This window comes from Macrotis lagotis, chromosome 1 (assembly GCF_037893015.1).
Source record: "Macrotis lagotis isolate mMagLag1 chromosome 1, bilby.v1.9.chrom.fasta, whole genome shotgun sequence".
Lineage (NCBI taxonomy): Eukaryota > Metazoa > Chordata > Mammalia > Peramelemorphia > Peramelidae > Macrotis > Macrotis lagotis.
Genome location: NC_133658.1, coordinates 822,449,759 through 822,455,758, shown reverse-complemented (window position 1 = coordinate 822,455,758; position 6,000 = coordinate 822,449,759).

Genomic DNA, 6,000 nt, shown 5'->3' with positions numbered 1-6,000 from the left:
TCAGTTGGGAATGGTCAGGTTAGCATTTTACATACATATCTTGTTAAACATATTTAGAAATTAGTAGTTTTTGACATGAGGAATTAGGATTAAGGGAAAGAGATACATAAGAGATAATTTTTATAAAGTGTTCATCAGATTTGGTAGGGGTATTTTTTTTAATTTTGTTTTGTTTTGTTTTTCTTCCTCTGGTTGAGGATAATATAGTCCATAATCTGTCAAATACAATTGTCCTAGCTCTCTGGACTGTGGAGAGGGGTTGTTTCCATCAAGGTTGTTTATCTCATAATGCTGATGTGTAAGTTGTTATTTTGCCTCTGCTCCCTTCTCTTAGCATCAGAAGCTGTAAGTCATTCCATGCTTCTCTAGAGTATGCTCACTTATTCTTTCTTATAGAACAATAATATCCCATAGTATTCATGTATCATAACTTGTTTAGCCATTCACCAACTGATGGCCATCCCCTCAATTTCCTATTTTTTGCCACTACAAAAAGGGCTGCTATGAATATTTTGGAACATGTAGAACTTTTCCCATATTTTACAATTTCTTCTGGATATAGTCCTAGAATTGTAATTGCCAGGTCAAAGGGTATGAACAGTTTTATTGTTCTTTGGGAATAATTCTATATTGCCCTCCACAAATAAGTTTTCAATTGTAGCCATCGAAGAGGATCTTTAGTGAAGGTCTGTCTCTTCAGAGGGAAAGGAGAAGTAAACCCAGCTAGGTGGGAGAGCAGAAAAGTCAGTGGGAGGCTTCTAGCCACAGTACAGCCCAGGTTCTGGCAGCTAGAGAGCAGACCAGCAGGAGGGAGGGTTCCATTCCCAGACAATGTTTGAACACTGGGGATTAAGAACAAACTGCTGCATAGGCAGAACCTGGATATAAAGACCTCATCTTGGCAAGTAATAAGCCAGGGATCAGACCCCAGCCTCAGTACAAAACGTCTGGGTCTATACTGGGTCTATACTCCCTTTATCCCAGGAGCAAAGCTCAACAATCAAAATGAGCAAAAAACTAAAATGTGTGCTAACCAAAAAAAACCTAGATAGAGATGATAAAAATAGCATTTCAGTGACAAATTACTTACATGGGAAGTCTCAGGAGTTTATGAATTGAACTTAAATCCAAAAAAGTCATAAAAGAATTTTAAAGAAGAGAGGAAGAAGAAAAATGGGAAAAAAGAAATGAAAGCTATATAGGGAAATTATGAAAACATTGACCATAGAAATCAACTCCTTTAAAAGTTAAAATAACCAACTAGAAAAAGAATAACTCATCGAAAAAAAAGTCTACCAATTGGAAAAGGAATGCAACTCAGCAAAAAGTAAAATTAGTCAAATGGAAAAGGAAAACAATTCACTTAAAAAGTAAAATTAACCAACTAGAAAAGGAAACACAAAAGCTAAGTGAAGAAAATAAAACCCTAAAATTAGAGTTGAATATGAATAGAAATAGATCTATAACACACCGAGATTCCCTCAAACAACAACAAATGAGTGAAAAAAATTAAGAAAATGTGAAATACCTTTTAGGAAAAACAAACACCCTGGAAAATAATTCGAGAAGAGATAATTTATGAATTATTGGTCTACCAGAAAGTCTAGATAAATAAAGAGCCTATAAAATATCTTCTAGGAAATTATCTTAGAAAACCATCCTAATATCAAGAAGACAACGTAGTCTTTGAAAGAATATGCAGAATAATTCCAGAAGAGATTCCAGGATAAAAATTCCAAGAACATAAACAAATTCCAGAATTCTCTTATAAAGGGAAAAATACTACAAGCAGTCAAAAAGCCATTTAAATAAAAAGGAAGCACAATCAGAATTACCCAGGATTTATCTTCAGCACTAAAAGATTCCGAGCCTGAAATATGGTGTTTTGGAGGACAAAGGACCTAGGATTATAACCAAGAGCTTACTACTCTCCAAAATTCAGCATATTCTGTCAGGGGAAAAGATGAATTTTCAATGAAATAGAGGACTTACAAAATTTTCTGATAAAAAATCCAGAATCGAACAGAAAATTTGATCTTCAAATACAAGACTCAAGAAATACATGGAAAGTTAAATAAAAAGGGGGAAAAACAAATGTTAGTCAAGAACATTAGATTGTATATATCTCTATAAAGGAAGATGACAAGATGTATGTCCAAACAAGAAATAGGGCTCATTATAAAATGCAAAACAGATAATTTCAATTATGTTAAACTGAAAAGATTTTGCATTGATAAAACCAATGTAACCAGGATTAGAAAGAAAAATAGAAAACTGGGAAACAATTTTCTAGGGTTCTGATAAAGGTCTCATTTCTAAAATATAAATAGAATTGAATCAAAATAATAAAGCTACCAGTCATTTCCTAATTGATAAATGGTCAAAGACAGTTTCACATAAGAAATTAAAGCTATAAATAATCATGAAAAAATGCTCCAAATCATCATTTATTAGAGAAATGAAAATTAAAATATCTATGAGGGTACCATCTCACACTATTGGCTAAGATGACAAAAAGAGAAAATGATTAGTCTTGTAGAGGTTGAAGGAGGATTGGAATAATAATGGATTGTTGAGGGCATTGTGAACTAATCCAACCATTCTGGAGAGAAATATGAACTATGCCCAAAGAGCAATAAAACTGATTGTACCCTTTGACCTGGCAATACTAATACTAGGCCTAAATACAGAAAAAAATTATAGAAAATGGGAAAAGTCACATGTTCCAAAATATTTGTAGCATTCTTTTTGTAGTGCAAAGAATTGGAAATTAAGGGGATGTCCATCAATTGGAGAATAAATGAACAGTGTATGGGTATATGAATGTTATGGACTATTGTTGTTCTATAAGAAACCATGAATGGTCACTCTAGAGGAACATGAAAGAATTACAGGAACTGATGTTGAGTGATGGGAGCATAACCAAGAGAACATGGTACACATTACATTAACTTTGTGAATTGATCAATTATGATGGATACAGCTCCTTTCAGTAGTTCAGAGAACTAGGACAACTCTTAGGAAACATATTATAGACAATGTCATCCACACTCAGATGGAAAAAAAGAATCACAGAATCACAGTTTTTAAAAAGTTATCTTGTGTTTTTCCTTCTATCCCATGTTTTTCCTTTCTTTTCCCTTAATTCTAATTCTTCATACACAAAATGACTAATATGTAAATTTGTTAAACACAAATGTACATGTACAATGTTCACTAAACTATATATTACTGAGAGGAAGGGGACAAGGGAGGATGAAAGAAAATTGTGAAATTTATTAATATGCAAGTGGATGATGTTGAAAATTTTTCATAAGTAATTGGAAAAATAAAATATCAATCAAAAATATTTGTTAAGGACTTTGCACACTGTCTGGTAGGAGGTGCTTAATGTTTGTTTATTTATCCCCTTACTCTTTCATCATTTGTAATGGTGTAATCTTCCATTGAATTCATATACTCAGTAGGTTTAATTATTCCCAGTTGTCTAGGAGAAATTTTAGGTTCAACCCTAAAATTCTAAAGTTCTTTGCTTCTTTCATTTTGTTTCCTACCTACTTTGAATTTTTCCCTTATTACCAGAGTCAGTTTTCTTTCATTTATTGCCTCTATAGTATTATCCTCCTTTGATGTATTTCTATACCAAAACTCAGTCTGTGTGTACATACACTTCATTGTTCTCTATTTCATTTAAGTAAAGCCCATCTAATGACCACACTACCCACCACTTCCTCCCCATATGCAGACTCTTCACATAACCTAACTATAAGAAATAGCAAGAGGAGAAGTGGAAATTAAAACAATTCTGTGGTTTCAACTCATGTTCAGAAAGTTGACAAAGGTGCCAAAAATTACAGTAGTAATTGTTGAAAGAACTGTGAGAAGACAGAATTGTGGATTACTCTAATGATTCTGGACAACAGTTGGAAATTATGCAAGAAAAGTTACAAAGCTGTTCATGTTCATGTTCATATATGACCACTAGTCATATATCCTCAAGGAGGCCAAAGACTGAACAAAAGACTATATAAAATAAAATATTAATAGTAGTGTATTTTATAGTAGAAAAAAGTAAATCAAAAGATTTTATAAACTTTTTCTTGCTATAAGTAGTTTACTTTCAGCCTAGGGGCAATAAAATGACCCTTGAGTCTCCATTGTCCTTTTTCCTGCTATTTTAGGAGTTTTTAATCAGGTTAAAAAATATTGATACATTCATAATAGTTCAGACCCCTTATTTAGGAAAATCCCTAGCATTCAGATAGATCTTTGACTCTCTTCCCTAGGTTAAATTTCAGGCACTTACCACTAATTTCTAAATTCATTTTATTCAAGGCAAAATCTTAATACAAAAACCACTTACATTAAAAAATATCATGCAGAGCATGTTACACTTCATAGAGAGTGGAAGTTGAGAAAAAGAGTTGACCTTTTGGAACTTATGTCAATCATTGCAATGAGTAATGTCAAGTCCAAGTCTTTGTTCCAGGATGCCTCCAGGGCTCTAATAGATCACTACAATTTCTGCTATTTTTTCCTCCAATAGTTTTGTATTCCTTCCAGTCAGTTTTGCTTCTTATCTGTTGTCCCTGTGGATCCAATTCTTTCTAGCTCAAAACTTGTTGAGTTCTGAGAAGGCTAGGAACACCATCTTCCCCTCTATTCCTGTGCTTAGCATATATATATATATTCCCATATCCTTTCTCTTTAAGCACCCACCTCCAGTGACTCAAGTTCACCTTCCTACTGAAAAAATCAAGAAAATCCAAAATCTCTGAATTTTTAGAGAAGATGCTTATTCAACAAATCTCAGGATGCTAGTCAGTATCTAAATTTCTATTATATCACAATTAAATCTCCCCCTGGAAAGGGAAAGGAAAGAGAGAGCAGAAATTTCATCCTTCTATCACTTTCCAATATCAGGAACAATAAATGGAAACATGAATTAGAAGACATGGTTTTGAATTCTAATTGTGCTACTTATCTTTATGGACTTAATTTAATTGTTTAAATTGTTTAAGCCTCAGTTTCCTTACTAATAATATGAGCATAATATTCCTATACAGACTGTTTGACAGGCTTTATGTGATGGCGAAATGAGAATATACATGAAGTATTTTATGATCCTTAAAGTATTAAATAAAAATCAGTTATTACCATATTGCTTTTTTCCTGACAAAAATACAGGACCTGCAAGTCCATAATATAACTATAAACAATATTATTCACATTGTTAAATCATGGCTGTTTAGAGATGCAAAAACTGAAAACCAGAAAGGTAAATGACTCTCCCAATAGTCAATTACAGAACTAAGATTTAAATCCAGATTTTCGATAGTGTTTTTTTTCCCTGAGACCTTTAGTACTGACAAAGATGGATAAGCTTTGTTTCTAAGTGGTCCCACACTCAAGTTCAATGCTACATTCCCTTCCTTATGTCTCACCAAATCCCCCCAAGTTCTCGTTCTTCTAACAGAGTTAGTGTGAAGATTAAATGGATATGCATAAAAGCACTTTATAACCACAAATAGCTCTATTAAATGAAAGTGATTAATTTGAAAGCTATCCCCTCCCCTTCTCTATTCCACTACAAATATATACTATGCCAATTCACTGGAATGGTTTTGTGATCATAATATCTGAATCTTAATGCCATCTCTCTGTTTCTTGATATTTGTATGACCTTGGTCCTAATGCTTTGGGCCAGTTTCTACATCTGTAAAATGAAGAGTTTGGACTATATCACTTTTAAGCTTCATTCCAGTTCTGAACATAGTCCTGGGATCTTATTTAGACAAATGGTTCTCCAAAAACGTTTATTTCTTGGACCCATTTTTTTTTATTTTTTTAAATTTTTATTTATTTAAGGCAATGGGATTAAGTGACTTGTCCAAGGTCACACAGGCAATTATTAAATGCCTGAGACTAGATTTGAACTCAGGTCCTCCTGACCGCAAGGCTGGTACTCTATCCACTGTGCCACCTAGCTGCCCTGGACTC